The following is a 16,750-nucleotide window of genomic DNA, read 5'->3' as shown; positions in this document are numbered from 1 at the left end:
TTCTTCTGCAGATTGACTGGTGTGTGTGGACTGCTGACCTTGCAGTTAGCACTCCAGTGCTTATCCTACAACATCCCAAGGATTCTTATGGAGAACACTAGAAATTCTACATTTGCCAGGAGTCATATAACATAATTCAAACATTATTTTCAAAGAAAGAAAATGAAAAGAACCCTTAAGTCTTTAAAACTACACATTTTTTGTCTTTAACACAATCTGGGTCTCCCAAATCCCTCCCCCCACCTTTGAAAAGTCTTACCAGTTTTCTATTGCTATCAGTGGAAAATTCTTGGCTTTTCCTTCTCTGACAGGTTTGCACCTTACACAGGCTCTAGCTTTTGCAGGTTTGCTGTGTTTTCAAGTTTTAATCCCTGTGGCTGGCTTCATTCAGGGAATGTAGCATTAGTCACAAGTCAAATGTCCACAGACACCTGGCAGTGACTTATTCCAGACTGAAGCAGTGTACACTGAGCGGCTGTGCTGAGCCCGCCAACAGATGTGGGCTCAGGGTTGCTCAATTCCTCCAATTTTTCCACGCAAGAAAGGTAGACCTAGATGATTCTATGACATGTGTGAAAACACAGTTCAGGTTAATTAAAACAACTACAGGTTATACGTAGCTCAGAGGTCACCTTTTTGTCCACGGGTCCCATTTCTCCCTTTTTTCTTCGAGTAACAACAATTCACTTGGTTCACAGGAGATTTTCTTCTAAAATGTAACAAGATGCACAACAGCCAAAGCAAAAGTGCAAGCCAGATAGGAAAGGAAAAGGGCAAATGAGTGGGTTGCATCTGACCCAATTTCCCAGCTAGAAGTAGGATAGCATTGGGAGCAGGGGGCAGAGGGCTAGTATACACATCACAAAGCTGAGAGAAAGGCTGAGATAGTTCAAGTTCCCCACAAAGACAATGGCAGAGACGTGGATCAAGGTCCAAAGCTTTGGTGACCCTGTATTGGGGGAAATCTGTGAGTCATTCACAGCCAGAGGCCAGAAAGGACCCAAAGGGTTTAAACAAAATAAGCTGGCAACCTGTAAGTAGCACCTAGGGAAGAGAGAGGTGCCAAGACAATTCACACAGAAATAGGCCTTTCCTGGGAACAAGCTATTAAAAACTTGCTCACCCTATAATAAACTTTGTATATTTAAAGCATATGGAAAGCTATGCAATAAAGATAGGTGACCCTCCACGGATCACCAGAAACTCCTACAGTGGATAAGCACCGTCAGTGAAATGGAATAATCAAGTGCAATCAGTTCCAGAAATATTTTTCTCACCCTATCCAATTCACTTGATTTCTTTTCAAATACACTGTGATTTATTTGCCTTGAGAAATACCTCTTGTACTTCTGTTATACACAGATGATGCCTAAAGAATAAAAAAGTGTTAAACATTCTTTAAAAACTCAACAAGTGAGCAATTTCCAATATCTTACTTGACAGGGCATCCATCAATGACTTCACTTGGGGTAGTGAAAAGGTACCGAAACAAGCAGGAAAAATAACACAGTTTTCTGTGGAGTCAATACTGTAAGGCTTAAGAATAGATCCTATATAAGGGATCTTTAAAAATTCAAACCAGGAAAAATATGGTCTGACTACTTAAAATAAATGTATAAGTTAATATGGACTGCTCATTAAAAAAGACAAATTAAATTAAGAAGTATATATTCCTATAATGTTAGCTGGTTATGTCCTCATAATCTTACATATAATATTTTAGCATTATTTATATCTTCAAAAAAATGCTTTTAAACTTTCTTGCTAAGATTCCATAACCATCACACGTTCATTTCTATTTGGAAATGTTCAAAGTGTCAACTCCTCAGAGCTCGGTATAGTTTGGGCTTTTTCTTTTCCTTCATTGCAGAAATTATACCTTAGCTGATGGTATGTTAAGAGAAATCATTAAAAACAACCGTTCATAAAAGTATATTGAAGCCAAATATATAAAACTAATCCATAGGGGTTTTTCCATTTCAGTAGCTATTGTCATTTCACTGCCAAAATCTCACACTTCAATCCACTCATCTTTACCCGGCCCTTGAGACAAGAAGGTGAGGTTTTATATACAAAGAAAGGTTAAGAAACCAAGGACACAGGCAATGGAGCCCAAACCAGATGCCTGAAACTTCAGACTCCCAGGCTAGTATTTTCCACCTGACTCAGCTAAATTAAGAATTTCAACCTAAGTGGCAAAACCTACTGAAGCAAGACAATTCAGCAGCTAAACTGGCAGCACTGTGTTCACACGAAGACCTTACATGTGTAATATTTGTTTACAAAAACAGAACAGATTCTAAAACAAACTATGAGAAGACATGGCAAGCTTAAGAGTCTGCCTTCCAGACAAAAGCCCCAGCTCACTTCCCCATCCCACCCTGTCGATTACTTTAACAGTGGACAAGAATTGGTCTGAAGGGTATAACCCTGCTCTCACCAATGTAGGAAGACAATTCCAATTTTCATAACCTTAGTTCCCAAATTACAAGCCTGATGGTACTGTTTGTTAAGTACGAGGCTACTAAACAAAATCGGTGGTTCAAATCCAGCAGCCACTGCTCAGGAGACAGAAGAGGATGCTGGCTCCCATACAGATCTGTTGTTGTTAAGTGACATTCAGTCAGTTCTGGTTCACAGTGACCCTGTATAGGGTTTCTGGGAAGTAGTTGGTGGGCTTGAACGCAGTTCAACCCAACCTTAGAGTCCAGCCCTTATCCTATAGCGCCACACCAGGATTCCATACAGATTTACAGCCTCAGAAACCCTAGGAAGTAGTTCTACTCTGTCCTGTAGGATCTCTAGGAATTCAGTATCATCTTGCAGGCAGTGTGCTTGGTTTCCCAAATTTGAAACCCCTGGTGTGGCGCTGTGGGTTAACGCACCACTGCAAAGCCGTCTGAACTGCAAGGTTGGTGGTTCAAACTCACCAGCTGCTCCTTGGAAACCCTATACAGGGTAGCTATGGGTCAGAACCGACTCAATGGCACTTCACAACAACAACAGGTTGCACACAGGTAACTGTGGCTCCCATAAAGATCGGAGATTTAAGTCCTTCCAGAAGTGCCTCTAAACCTCAACAGCACTTTAACATCACCAACAGAGGAGCCTCTGGAAGGCAGGTGTGGAGATGACTTCTGAAAAAAGCACCACTGAAACCCCAATCTAATACAGTTCTACTCTGACACACATGGGGTCACATGGATCAAGAGTTAAGGGCAGTTGATTCCCTAAGAAGTAAGTACATAAAAGCTATGAATTGCTAAACAACTATGGCCCCCTATTTTCTTAAGGAAATAAAATCAGTCAGGATTCTATCTACTGAAGCTTTATTTTCACAAAGGATTTTTCCACTACCAGCAAACCTTAAGGTCAGTAGTTTGAAACTACCAGCTGTTCCGCGGGAGAAAGGTGAGGCTTTCTGCTTCCGTAAAGATGTACAGCCTCGGAAACCCTGTACAGGGTCGCTATGAATTGGAACTGACTCCACTGCACATAACCACCATCAAAACTAAATACTGAAGAAATATTTTACAACACTGATGTTAATAAAAATATGTAGCTTTATGATGTTTCATTAATAAAGTCTTTGAAGCTGCTGAAATAATTTCCAGCAATGAACAGCTCTCACTACAACAAAATTCAGGAGAAAAAAAAAACTGGTAACGTACATGTAGAATATTATTTCCTTTTTATGAGACAGATTCCAATTTTAAGCTGAGGAAAAAATTCCTGGTACTCATCTATCACAGGAGTCCTGGTGTGGTGCTATAGGATAAGCAGTGGACTGCTAACCACAAGGTCAGGATTCACACCTACCAGTCACTCCCTGGAAACGCTATACAAACAAGGCCACTATGAGTCAGAATAGGGTTAACAGCACTTAACACAGCCCCTATCACAATCCATTAGACAAGGAAAAAAAAAAAAGTTATCTCAACCTAGGAGTTCAAACTGACCTGGTGCTAAAGCAAAAATCTTCAACATGTTTGAAGACAATAATAATAATACGTATGTGTGTGTATGTGTGTATATGTGTGTATATATATATATATATATATATATATATATACACACATACACACACACCACTTTACAATAACTATTTCATGACAAAGTCTAATCAGGAAAAAAACTGCCAAATATCTCTAAATAAAGACTTTTTTGAGGTAGAAAAGAGTTTGTGTCTGCCAAACTGTTATTTGCTATTATTCATTTTTACAGTCAATGGTATAATTGTGGTTAAGTGCCATTGAGTCAGTTCTGACCCACAGCAAGCCTGTATAGGGTTTCCTAGGAGCAGCTGGTGAGCAGCTGGTGAGCTTGAACCACCAATCTTTCAGTTCAAACTGACTTTGCAGTCCATAGCATGAACCCACAGTGCCATACCAAGACTCCCAATGGCATAATAGCATAATAGAAATCAGTAATACAGGTATGTACCAGTAAAATGCAAGCTCGAGGAAAAAACAAAACAAAATACCCACCAAATAACACTGTTAATAAAACAACCTACAAAAACTTAGTTCAGTTTTAAACCCATGCCATCTATTGGTTAGCTTACCTAAAACACTCTTTCCAAAGCACCTATCTATCTCAGCATGAAGATTTCTTACAAGGAAAGCCCTCAAAACTATTCAGCAACGTTCTACCGGAAAACAGGCAGCTGAATGTACCACTGAGGTTAATTAATGCAAAACCTAGACCATAGCTGTGAGAAAATAACTCTTACCCAAAATAGAAATTTTTATACGGACCAAGCTCTAGAAACTTAGTACTGGTATTAAAGTGAATGCTTATGAGAATAAATCTAGCAGTATTGCTCACACAATTGCAGGGTTTTGGCTTTCATACAATGCAATCTAAGACTAGAGATACAGAAAGCCGTCTTCCCTCATTTTTTTCCCTAGTGGCCATATACCAAGATGAAAGTTATGATACACATAATTTACTAAGATGTAGTTTATATGACATATCACAATATACAAAATACCAAATCTATAAATTTCCTATTTGGAAAAAATTTTCCTAGGTACTCCATAAAATCTGAGATTTTACCATACTGCATATTTGTAATTCAGATTCCAAAAGTTACCAATCCCATTTAAACCATAAGAATATGTATCTTTTAAAAACACAGAGGCCTTACTTAAAACAAATATTGACTTTCAAGCTTAAGCTCCCTTCTGTCTCTGCCTAGCAGCTTTATATTACTTTACATGCAGAAAGAAAAATCAGCAAGTGCTTTAACTGTTTCGTACTTTAAACCAGTGATATTCTTTTCAAATCAGAAAAATAAAACAGTAGATTTGGCACTGAACTACAACAATGTGGAGTCTGTGAGTAATCAGAAGCAGTGAAGACTTGGCCATTTGTAAAATAAAACCAACCTAAGCAACTAGATATTCTACACATTTTATGTTCCTTAGTTAACTGAAGAATAGGGTGTGGACAGAGCTTTCAATTTCACACAGTCCTATATCAGCATAAAGCCGCAGTACTGGCAACTAAATATTTTTAAGTGAGAAAGCCTCTAACCAAGATTAGCTATACATTCTGCGGATCCCAATGCAAAATGAAAATGTGGGACACTCTGTTGAAACATTTTTAAGAACTTAAAGGTGGTGACAACAGGCGTGACAAGCGAAGGAGCTGAATGTCCATAAAATTGCCTCGACATGTAATCAAGTACCCATATTAAAAGGATGGGACAAAGACATCCAAATGCAGTTGTTGTGGTTGTTGTTAAGTGCCACCGTGTCGGTTGCAACACATAGTGAACCTGTATAGGGTTTCCGAGGAGTGGCTGGTGAGCTTGAACCACTGACCTTGCAATTCAAACCAACTTTGCAGTCCCGTGCATTAGCCCGCAGTGACCTGTCGAGGTGAGTAACCAAGTGAACAAAAAGAGCTAGGGTGCACTACCATGGTCACATTTTCCACAGGGTGGCAACCATGCAGGCCACCATAATGCCACTGAAAACAGAGCTGACCAGGCTCAGTACCATGGACCGCTAGCTTCCTCACTTCCAGTTAACAATTGTGGATAACAAAAGTAAGGATAAGACTGTGATGATGCAGTAAATTTAATAAAACTTCAAATAAGAGCAAATGAACGAACCCTACCATGCAGATAAGCGATCAAAAAGGTGAATGGTAAAGTCAGTTTTGATGAGCTATTTTGGAGTATCCAGCCCTTTAGAGGGAGGGAAAGGATATGAAGGGTAATTTGCCACTGTGGTGCTCTTATGGCATTTGAACATTTAAAAAGCATTTTCAGCAAAGTTTTTCAGCAAAAAATGAAGAAAATGTTCATCCAGCTTAGAAGTCTAGGTATTTCTGGATGGCTTTGCTGTGTTCTTAATGAGAACCTGGGGCTTCTAGAAGAGAAGAGAAATTAAGGTTGGAGGGAGCATGTACACACACATACACACACACACACACACACACATATATATATATATATATATATATATATATATATATATATATATATATATATATATATATATATATATATATATACATGCAGCTCTGGTAGCGTAGTGGTTACGAATCGGGCTGCGTACCACAAGGTCAGCAGTTCAAAACTAACAGCCGTTCTGCAGAAGAAAGATGAGGCTTTCTGCTCCCGTAAAGATTTACAGCCTTGGAAACCCTGTACAGGGTTGCTATGAGTCGGAACCGACTCCTCGGCACATAACAACAACAACTTATTTAAATATAAAGCAACATTAATGGGAAAAGCACTAAAAGCTAGAATGACTGACAGTGGTCACAATGTTAGGAACATCTGTTTGTGTACAAAGAACCCAAAGGCTGGTTCAAGGAATTGTTAAGTGCCATCCAGTTAGTTTCGATTCTTAGCAACCTGTATAGGGTTTCTGCAAAGTGGCTGGTAAGCTTGAACCGCCGACCTTGGAGTTCAAACCGACATTACAGCCTAGAGCATTAGCCCGCAGTGCCACTATAGGACTCAAGGTTCACAGAATAGGGTAACAGAAATGCCATACGCAGCACTGTTCTGTAACTCTCTAAGAGCTGGGTCTTAACTAAAGGAATAAACATGGACTGAGAAGGACCTTGTTTCTCTGGTGAAGAAGCATTACCTGAGCAAACCAATTAAAAGTCCAAAAGAGAACTCTATCTAACCCATCTCGGACCTAGAAAGGAAAAATAAAAGACTTCATAGGGAAGAACAGGCCAGCCTGACCAGCTATGGGTACCTGTTCTATATCAAGAACATATCCTAAACCTAAAATTCTCTTTAACTATGAGTAAAGAAAACACAGTTAAAAACAGATGATTTATTGAAATGATTCCTAGCAGCATATACTGCACAGTGAAGTAAACACATGAAAAGAGGATGGGGGCAGGGGGCACCTTAAATCTTGAAAACTATCTTTAAAGCAAAAAAAAATCCATTCCCCAAAAGGTGGCAGCACAAAATTACCCAAATAGGCAGTCAGAGGCCAGTTTTAAACACACACACAAAATATTCTCTCAAAGAGAAAAAGAAAAAAGAGAAATAAGGAAATCAGATGTAATGTGTTTCTTCATACTCTAATTTTTCACACTTTACTCCAGCGATTATATTCCAGAAAAGGATTATTTTCTTCTTTCACCACCTCCTCCTCCTCCAAAGGAACTTCCCATAAGTATGCCACTCAGACTGAGCAGTGTGTTAAATTAACATTTCTATATGGTTCTATAAACAAATGAGGTACCATTCCCATCTATCTAGCAAAATAGTCACCATTTTGATACCCAAAGGTCCAGATGTGAAAGTAGATCCAGGAAAGTAGCTCCCCAAAATGGAGACTCCAGGTCAGCTTCCATAAGAAAGCGCCACCTTAGCACAAATAGGAGATTTAAGCGACTCTGGGAAAACAATTCCTGAGAAAACTGCCTTCAAGGGCAACTTAACAGTATTTCAAACAAAACGATTTTACTTAAGGGGATGGGTAAATTACAACCTAACAGGTATTCCAACGGTTTTAGAAGAACTTATTTGCCACAAGTGTTGAGGCTGAGGAGCATTTTTATGAACACAGAATTATTAAGATTAAAACAACCAAATAATTAAGTTTTAAAAAGCTCTTTGTCCTTGCTTCTGGAAGTACATTTTGGCATTGTTTAAGCACCATCCTTTAGAGAAGAAATCAAGGACTGAAGATACATAATAAACATTCTGCTATTTCCACATTTACAGAAAATGTCAAAAGACGATAAAATGTTTATCGGTAAGAGGGTCTTTTTAAGCTACAAATATTTTTAAATGACCACCTAGACAGCTACAACTCAGATCTTAGCTCTGACTGAGAGGCATGCTTTGCACTCTCCAGCCTTGATGGATAGCAGGCAGGTTTTTATAGGAAACACCGTGGAATCATTCCGTTTGCTGGTCATTCTCAGGGCCACTGGAGGGTCACCTGCCGGGAAACAGATGCTGGTCCGCGCGACTCCACCAATCTCATCAGGGAATGCACACATGTCTGTGTACGGGCCTCAGCTGGCTGGCCCTCCCAGCCAGGCTTAGAGGCGCAGCTGCTCCCACCTCGACCACGAAGCCTGAGCCCAAGCCTACCTCCCCCGGCGGCCCGCCCAGCGCGCCCCTCGCTTCCCGCGCAGCGCACCTCTCGCGCGCAAACCAAAGATGCGACCGCAACCTACGACCTCGCCCGGCTGAGCCCGGCCTCACCTAACACCACGCAAGAAGAAGAAGGGCCTGGGATCTTCTTGGCTTCTAGCCACGACTCCCCGCCACCTCCACACGCGGCGTGGCCACTAAAAGTAACCGGACGCTCCGGGCGATCCGTGAACGGCGCACGAAGAGGACATGCGATTCCAAGTAGGCAACCCTCCCCAACCTTTCCCCCTTCCCCCAGTGTGTTCTGCTGGAGAACCTGGTAGACACATCCCACACACCCATGGGAATCTGGCCATTTTTCTAGAAAAGCCCCCTCCCCCGCCTTCCCTCCAATACACTCACCTGCGTTTCGGCGCAGTTCCCTTCTCGCGCTCCACGCGCCGTACCCGGGCACGTCCACGCCCGTGCACGCTGCCTGGCGCCACTGGTCCGACTCGGCTCCCACCGCCCCCAGCCAGCTTGTGCCCAAGGAGGGGCGGTGCCACCTCCCGAGGCGCCCAATTCCCTCCGCTCCCGCCGCCAGGGGCCGAGCTCTAGGAACTTCGCGTGCACAACCTCCACCGCCCCCGCCAGCGTTCCCGCCCAGAGCCCAACACGACTCCCGCCGAGCCGAGGTCGGAGTCCGCACGGAGCTGCGGCGGCGCGCACAGACCTGTGCCTCGGCGTCTAAGGAAGGTCCGGGGTGCTGCGCGGCCGCCCGCCCCGCCCCCACCCACGCCCCCTGCACTTGCCTGCTCGGACTCGGCGATGCAGTTGCTCGGGTTCGCGCCGCCCGCCGTAAGCACAGCCGTGGCGGAGTCGCTCCGGGCGGGCACCGCTGAGAGGCGGCGGCGTCCCCAGTCTTGGCGGTGGCGCGAAGGTGGGCTGCAACCCGGTGGAACCCCCCCGCCCCACCCACGCCGTGCCGGCGTCCGCCCTCCTCACCCCGCCGGCTTCTGCCTCAGTGACGCCCCGGCGCCGCGGTCCAGCCGTTTGTAGCGGGGCGGGTAGGAGGGGCTTGCTTGGAAGGGCGCCAGGAGGCGGGGCCGGCGGGGAGTTTGCGACGCCGCCGCTGCGGCCGCCCCCGCGTGCCTTGCCCCGCCGCGCAGTGGGTGGGTGCCCGCGGGGAGATGCCGGGCTGCAGACGCTCGGGCTGTGGGGCTGTGTCCCTCGGGGCTTCGGATTGTGACCAGGCTCCTAGGAATGCTTGGAGAGCGCCCTGGGGCCCAGAGGCGGCCGATTGCAGGTGCAAGTTTACAAACCCCAAGGCCCGGCGCTAATGTAGAGAAGGCAGCTTGCGCTGGGCTACTCTGATAGATGTAGCAACTATATACAAAACACAGATAACACAAATATATTTTGCAAGCAGAGCGAAAAGGCTCTTCTTTCCCCTATTTCAGAGCCAAAGGATTCAGTCCCTCCGCGGAAAACTAAAGGCTTAGTGCCTACCTCTCCCGCCTCTCTAGATGAAATTGAACGTTCATATAAATCCTGAGTACCTGTGCGGGGTGCTATACTCTGCTTCAAACGCAAAGTAGGAAATCCTGCACTCCACTATGCAAGCGCCTGCCGCTTGCCACATTCTCTCAACGCGCCCCCCCCAACCCCCCTCACTAGTCGCGAAATGGCCAACTCTTCACCGAGGGGGCGTCCCATCGCTGCCACGCCACAGACGGCCCCCTAACCCGGTTCAATCGCTTTCCCGAGAAAAACCTGTGCCTATCCTCAGACCTAGCCTCACCAATCGGAGTCAAAACCTACCACCCCACCCCACCCCACCCCACCCCCAGCCACGCGGCGGGAGCACGTTTTTACACCTGCTCAACCGCTTAATTACGAGAGCACCTGTCGTGTAGGGTTTTTTCCATTGCAAAGGCTTCCTTTTTAACCCTTATCCTAAAAAACTACATTTTAAAAAATCACCTGCCATACCTACCTGAAATCGCAGGAGATAAGAGAAAGGAACGGAGCAGTGGGCGACTGAGTCGCCGCAAGAACGTGACCGAGGTTACAGCTTCAAGGGCATGATGCGGGTTTGATGCAGTAAGTCCGCTAAGGGCATCCAGAGCTCCCCGCCCCCACGCGACGGTCGGGGCGAGGGGGTTGTAGGGAGAATGGGAGAACTCCTCTAACCCAGGACTTGGGGCGGGAGACAAATTTGCCCTCTTGAGCGAAGTCAAATTAGACAGTCAGGTAGGGGCCTCAGCCACGTCTGAAATAAAGACAGGCCATCCCTCAATTTGGGGAACTCAGATTGGGGAGATGGGAACTAATTGATTCAATATCAGTATTTGTTGTCACCCCAAATCAGATTTTCCATTAAATGACCTCAATTGACTTTGAATGGTTCCTGGGAAAGCCGCCTGCGCCTCTTTGACCTCCCTCTAAACAGTTCATTATAATAGCCCCATCCCAGGCATGCATATTGCTAAGAATCCTTGTCTCCCAACTGTTAGTAGAAAATAGGGCATACCGAATTTGTCAACCCATGCCTAAAACACTTGGAATACCCTACGCCCTGCTTCCTGAAAGTGACTCCTTTAAAGTTATGGGAGACCTCTGTTTTAACACAGATCCCCAAGTCTTCCAAACACTTATGCCAGCAAATGTTTTTGCATGGATAACTCCAGAGTAGGCTAGACCAGACACCTTGTTACAAAAGGAAAAGAGAACCTAGAAGTGCCTAGGTAGGTGTAAGACGGCAGTAACTATCTAAGGCAGATAGTTCAAACAAAAATGTGTAATTCCCACAAAAGCGACTTTGAACGTCTCAACATTTTCTGTTGAAAAATATATAAGACATGATGAGATTCTGACAAATCTCTCTGATGCCCCCACCCATTAAGAAACCCAACCAGATATCTTACCCTTCCAAACACGTACACCTTTTGAACTTTAGGAACTGAATTTCAGTTAGGAAAATAATTTCTCTCTCTCTCTCTCTCTCTCTCTCTCTCTCTCTCTCTCTTTCTCTCTCACTCACACACATACACATACACACACACACACGTGTGTGTGTGTGTGTGTGTGTATGTGTATGTATACATATCGCGTTGTATAGACTAGTTTATAGCAATGGCCTTGAGGAAAGGAATACCTATCGTCCTCCTATCCCCACCTTCCAAAACAGGATGGATATAAGAAATAGGAGTGTGGGAAAGGTCTGAATCTTAGCCAAGGCAAGTATTTGTAGATGATGGGGAAGGGAAAATAATCCGTGCATTTGGGGAGAAAGTACAGTGACAACCAACCCTGCCCAGTAGAGTTAAGAGTAAATACTAAACAGTTGACTATTTCGCCCACCCTCACCACAATAAAGCCAGATCTTCAGCTGGTAATTATGACAGAAAATACCCAGTCTCGACATCAGTTTATCTAACGGGTGCTTGAAAACGGAAAACTGGGGACATCACCTCCAATGTGTCACAGTTGTATAGCTCTTATACTAATTCTTTACAAACGTGAAATAGGTGGGTATATAGCAACGTGCTGGGCATAAATTAAGCAGCAATGGCTGCACGAGGTCCTGTCTGCCCCAAATCTCCCATGGTGGGCAGTCACCTTGTCACTCCATCCTCCCACCGCCCGAGATGGCCGAGGCGAGTCCGGGGGTGGCTGGTGGCGCGCTGGCTTTTTGAACTCGGTGAGTGGGTGGGGTGAAGAGCGAGGAGATAAAAACTACCACAGCCGGTTTTTGTACCTTTTTCGGTCCAGCACGACACGGCGCTATATCATGCATACACTCACCTACACCCCCTCGTGCCAATAATTTAAACTTCTCTTAGGCAAAGCCAGCAGTACCTCGTTCCAGTACCACTGCCACCAGCCCCTCCGCCTTCCCCGCCCCGCGCACATCCTCCCCCTTCCCCACATCTTCCCTAGATTTTCTTTTTTCGCAGCAGAAAGCAAGCTCTTTGCTCCTAAACCCTGAGAAATCACAAAAGTTCAAATGAAACATGTGTCTGCCCAGCATCTTGTCCCCAACCATCTTACTCTCGGCGTCAGTTTAACAATAGCTATTCGAAGAAGGGGTTGGGGGGGGGCGGTGAGAAGGCGGCGGGGGTGGGGAGGGGGGTGGCTACGTAGCGGAGCCGGCTCCCAGGGTGGCTGCGAAGTCTCGCCGCTGTGAAGGGGTTCCCCTCGCCGGGAAGGCGAAGTCAGTCGCTTAGGACCAAGGACAGGGCTTGGAAGCCACTTCACAGCGCCCAGCACAGCTTGGCTTTTCAGACAGCCGCCACTTCCCCAGACACAGCTCCAAGGATTTTATTTATGCTTTCTGAACAAAGGGAATCTCATATCCGGTACAGGCTTAAGAATCGGCCCTAAATTGGCTATCTTTTCTTTTCTTTTTTTAATGATAGAATTGCAGTCATTAGCGTATGTGAATTAGAACCCGCATACCTAGTGGTGATGAGTTTTGACAGCTTCTATCCACGCTAGCCCAGCCCCAGCCCTCAAGTCGCATATACTTTTCTCAGTCAACTACAACTCGCAGACTGTCTGGTGCAGCATCTAAATTCCATCTGGCAATCCCATCTCCCCAGCACATGCGATCTGGTTAATGCCATTAAACCTAGGGTTTTAGCTGGTCTAATCTACAAATCCAGGCTCCTGATTCCCTTTCATGCTCCTAAAAAGGCTCTTCGGTCCTTTCGTGACTTTGTGAAAGTAGAGACATGCATCCCCCACCACCCAAGTTATCCCTCTCTTCCCACGAAATGAACTTCCAATCTCAATCCGGAGTCTCGCTTTACATCAAACCTCCCATTGTAACACTGCTCTACCCTGGCCATATTTACCACTAGAGTTTCTGCCATTGGCATTTGAGAACAATCAGTATGTTAAGCATGCGTCCAACATATTTTAGTCTACCTCTCTAGAATTAAAAGCCACAGCAGTAGCTTTGAAATGAGACAAACATGTGCAATTAACTTCATATTCTGTATTCCACTCACTTACAGGTTTTCTGGGTTTGCCAGCGAATTGCTGCAACTAATGATTAAAGAAACCAAACCGAAACTTACCTTTCTCCCTTAAGGTTTTTGTGTATGTGTGTTTTTAAAGTAACGGTGCTGTTCTCCCAATAAGGATGAGCAAGAAGCTGCTGGATACTTCTCTTAAAACAGCACGAAAACCTAAACAGTGCTCGGCTTAAAAGAAGCAAATAAAAAGAAATGCTTTCGACCCCAAAGTCCAACACTAAAAGAAAGGGTGAAAAAAGCAATATATATGAAAGGGGAGGGGAAACTTAAAAAAAAAAAAAAAAGAGTTTAAAAAGACGGAGAGACTACCCTCCTATTGCTGTTCAACTAAACAAAAAGGGGCAAGAAAAACAAACGAAGGAACAAAGAAAAGAGACGAAAGAACGTTTTTTTGTTTTTTGTTTTTTTCAAAAAGACGATGTCTTTCTCCTTGTTGCTTTTTAGTAGGTCGCTACAGGAGTAAGCTTCTGCATCTCTATGTGAGGACAGAAATAAGGGGGGAGGACGTCTTAAAAGGGAGGTGGACTGGACCACAGATTTATAGCACCGTATCACCAACCCCTTCTCTGCCTCCGCACTGCCGTGTGTGCAGCCGCTCTGCCAGGATCCTATCCCGGGCAGCACGCGCGGAAGTATACGCCGACCGCGCCACAACGTAACTTGCTGATCGCTTCGGGATCCTGATTGGTTCATATGCTTCTATTGAGGCCGCCCAGGCGAGGCTGTGTGGTACCATTGGCGAGGAGCTGGTGTCACTCTCGAGAGCTCAATGGAGTCCCGTTTCAAGGTAAGTTGTGCGGCGAGGCACACACTTAACACTGGCGGCGAAGGGAAATGCAAGCAGCAAAAAGAGAGGAGGAGAGAGCAACGTGGGAGGGTTGAAACTGTACTATCAGAGTTTGAGATGTGGCACGATCTCCTTTCCTCTTAAATCTTTCTGCTTCCGAAAGATCCATTTCCTTTGCCTTCACTGCCGCATCTATGGCATGTTTCTTTATAACATTAAACTCTGTCCGGTATGTATGAGTCACTGAGAGCTCTTGCTCTTTGATCTGAGTAAAGAGATGAATGTACATCCATTACTTGCCCGCATGCTTTTTGCGATACATTCCAGTTTTCTGTGTTAGATATTAAGCAACTTTATGTCTTTTTCTATATTAATATATACATACTGCAGATCTCTTGTTTTGTTTTGTCTTGTTTGTGTTTTAATCCTCCTTTTAGGATCAGAATGAAGTCAGAAATGCTTTGAAATAAACCTGCACCGCTTGAATTAGCTTTCATTTCATTTTAGGAGAGAAAACTGTAGCCTAAATAACGTGTCCAGAAAAGTATTGTGTCTAAAGTCCTTTGCTTTGAGGTGTATGATGACTTCAAAAAGAGCAGCTGTATATAGAATTAAAACAAGCCACTCGCTGGCGGTACAATACTTGAACCGCACATGTATTGCTGACAGTAAAGATAATCGAACCTTTATCAAGGCTCTTTCTCTGAGGATTTGGAAAGTTTAGCCAGTGGAACAAGTGCTGTCAATGTTCCTGATTTGTCGATGAAAACTACTTTATTGCAGCTTCATATTTCAATAATATTCAGGAGGTTAGATTCCATTTTATTCGTGGTATTTATTTCTTCCACTAAGTGAAAGTATGTTCTGGGGATTGCCTTGGCGTATAAATAGATACAGTATTTTTTTCCAGCCAGATTTTCTTCTTTCAACCTTGAAAGATAGTGCTAAATTCCTAGAGAAAACTTACGTTTCTTAAACAAATGAGGTTAAAAATAATATATGTATTCTATAGGCATATACCTTTATGGAAGGAATTCCATTACCTGTGCATTTAGTACTAATCACTAACACTGAGATTGCTGGAAAGAAGACACATGTAGGAGTTAGACTTTGCTGGAGGGTGGACGGGACTGAGAAGAAACAGAACAAAACGACTTGGTAATGAGTAGTAAAGTAAGTCAGTGTTCCTTGAGAGTGTCCTTGTGTGTTAATGAATGATTAATGAGGAAGAACAGAAGCCCTATTTGTTTATTTCCCCTGTATAATCTGTATAACAATGTCTGAATTCTATTACTTTGCATGACAATAACGGGGAGTTGGGAATGAAGGCCTGCATCTATATGCTATCTCATAATTAGCATTTATAATAATCATGCCCTGACCCCAACCCCACTCTTTTATATAGTAACGGCCCCTGGTGGGGCACAATTTCAACTTAAAACACTTCTCTAGGCTTGGGTGGAACTCTTGGCCAGAAAAGAAAAAGAAGTTTGAAGAAATGGAGTCAAGGGAGTAAGGGAAGCACAAATCAAGGAAAAGAAAGACCTCTCACCTCGTCTAGAATTATGACTACCTGGAGAAACAGTTGAAAGAATGGGTTTATTGTCGACTTTCTCAACCCCAACTCAGGAAATAAATCTTAAAAGTAGTAAATGCAAGTTCAACATAAAGTATGATAGTGTTTCATTTAATCAGACTAATTTATATAGTGAATTATCTTTTCTTTTAATACTGAACTAGTTGCATGTATTTCATGTAATATTCTCAGCATTTTCAAAGTAATCTTACCATTAACCTATAACTAACTCCTAACTGGGTGGAAACTAATACTTTGTTTTGTTTTTTTGGTACATGTTTGTATCTACTAGAATGATTTGTAGATTGCAGTGGTGTGTTTCCCAAAAGGATGGGGGGGGGGGCGTGTGGAATGTTGGAATGTGAAAAGCTGGAGGCAGTGTGGGGTGATGAATACCTAACATCTGTGTTGCATTCTTAAATTATCAAAAATGGTAACCATGTGCATTCAAGTGTCAGTGCTAATTCTGTAGGTTCCATGTATATACTTATTTGAGTTTGAACAGCTAAGCAAATATTTTCAAAATACTAGCACATTCAATATGTTGTCTTCTCTATGCAGGTAAAATGATATTAAGCTATTTAAGAAATCTGAACATATTTTAAAATACTAGTGTACTTCAGTAACATGTTTTTAAATTTAAAAATTTTTAATAGCTCTGAAGTAGCATGTACTTTCCCAGGTTTTACAAATACAAATTGAATATAGCCAGTGTAAAGCAAGTGCCACCTGGATGTAGATTTAACTTTGAAATTCATATTGCCTTAGCTTGAACC

General features: G+C 43.7%; 1 protein-coding gene across 3 annotated transcripts in view; it reads right to left on the bottom strand.

Annotated features, from left to right (window-relative positions):
* Positions 1–13,930, bottom strand: part of ELAVL2 (ELAV like neuron-specific RNA binding protein 2) — a 217,351-nt gene extending 203,421 nt beyond the window's left edge. The window contains exon 1 of one of the 3 annotated variants that reach the window (XM_006864453.1): positions 13,654–13,930. The gene's annotated coding sequence lies outside the window, so the exon portion shown is untranslated. Of the gene's footprint in view, positions 1–8,992; positions 9,233–9,381; positions 9,624–13,653 lie in introns of those variants that run through there. The other 2 variants (XM_006864455.1, XM_006864454.1) reach the window with 2 other exon arrangements.
* Positions 13,931–16,750: the final 2,820 nt, after the last annotated feature.

The sequence above is a fragment of the Chrysochloris asiatica genome, unplaced genomic scaffold (genome assembly GCF_000296735.1).
Source record: "Chrysochloris asiatica unplaced genomic scaffold, ChrAsi1.0 scaffold00065, whole genome shotgun sequence".
NCBI classification, from domain to species: Eukaryota; Metazoa; Chordata; class Mammalia; order Afrosoricida; family Chrysochloridae; genus Chrysochloris; species Chrysochloris asiatica.
Note: the sequence above shows the minus strand (reverse complement) of the source record. Positions and strands in the feature narration are given on the sequence as shown.